General features: G+C 62.7%; 1 protein-coding gene across 1 annotated transcript in view; it reads right to left on the minus strand.

The window, feature by feature from the left end:
- The window catches only part of USH2A (usherin), a 756200-nt gene that overhangs the window by 688493 nt on the left and 66257 nt on the right, over positions 1–1450 (minus strand). The gene's annotated exons all lie outside the window — the stretch shown is intronic.

Genomic DNA, 1450 nt, shown 5'->3' on the forward strand with positions numbered 1-1450 from the left:
TGGTGCTGAAGCATGCTGCCTGCCTGTGCAGGGCAGGCAGCAGTGCAAGCTGCAGGGACCTGGACTCGGCTTGCCAGGTAAGTAGGGAGGTGGGGGGCTGGAGGAGGGGGATCATGGGGGAGGCCCCACCTGGCCCCAGCTCCTGTTCATTTCCCCAATTCCCTGTTTGTTCCCCCCAGCTCCCCATTCATTCCCTCCGTTCCCCCATTCATTCCCTCCACCCACTGCTTGCTCCGCCCCCCCCCCCGCACTCACTGGCAGTAGCAGCAGTAGTCAGGGCCACTCAGGGCTTCATGGCACAGACCCCTGTGGGGGGGGCAGAGGGGCTAAGCACCAGCTGCCTGGCACTCCTGCTGCTGCATGACACAGGTGCGGCCTGGCTCGGTCGGGCACCGCATGCTGTCTCAGAGCTCCAGCCACTTGGGCTCAGTGGCACTGAGCCCTGGGTGACAGCTGCAGAACCCCCAAGCTTTCAGACAGTGTGTGGTGCACTGCTGAGCTGGGCTGCACCCTCAAATGCGGCAGCGGCAGCACAGGTGCCAGGCAGCCAGAGCCAAGCCCTGCTGCCCCCTGCTGCCCAGCACTATGTGGAGGGACTGTGCCATGAGGCCCCAAGCAGTCCCCACCACCACTGCTGCTGGTAAGCTGCAGGCAGTGCAGGAGGCTGGAGAAGGGCAGGGGAAGCTATCAGGAGCCTGGAGTCCACCAGGGAAATCCCTGAATTATCTCCAGCCTCCTGCTCATTCTCCTGCTTGTCTCCAACCTCTGGAGGACTGGAGACAGAGCAGGAGAATGAGCAGGGGGCTGGAGATGAGCCCCTAGAGATGAGCTGGAGACTTCCCCTGCTGTCTCCATCCCCCTGCTCATTCCCCAGCTCATCTCCAGTCTTGGGAAGCTGGAGAGAGCAGGAGAATGAGCAGGAGGCTGGAGACAGCAGAGAAGGTCTCCAGCTCATCTCCAGGGGCTTGTCTCCAGCCTCCTGCTCATTCCCCTGCTTGTCTCTAGCCTCCTGCTCATTCTCCTGCTCATCCCCACCCTCCCAAGGCTGGAGATGAGCAGGGGAATGAGCAGGGGGCTGGAGACAAGCAAGAGAATAAGCAGGGGGTTGGAGATGAGCAGGAGGCTGGAGACAAGTCCCTGGGGATGAGCTTGAGACTTCCCCTGCTGTCTCCACCCTTCTGCTCATTTCCAGCCTCTGGAGGCTGGAGACAAGCAGGGGAATGAGCAGGGGGATGGAGACCAGCGGAAAGGCTGGGGGGGGAGCTGTAGCCCCTTGGGGCACCGGGGACCCTGCAGGCAGGGTGGTCCAGGGTAGTCCATGTGCTGTGAGGGGCACCCCTCCTAAGCAGCCCCCACGTTCACAGCCCCCCCACACCTACCCGCACACTGACCCACATTCCTCCACGCCCACCCACAACCCCCCTCCCCACTTCCCACCCCCTTCCTGAAA

The sequence above is a fragment of the Gavialis gangeticus genome, unplaced genomic scaffold (genome assembly GCF_001723915.1).
Source record: "Gavialis gangeticus isolate Ggan-Ray unplaced genomic scaffold, GavGan_comp1, whole genome shotgun sequence".
In the NCBI taxonomy this organism is placed as follows: Eukaryota; Metazoa; Chordata; order Crocodylia; family Gavialidae; genus Gavialis; species Gavialis gangeticus.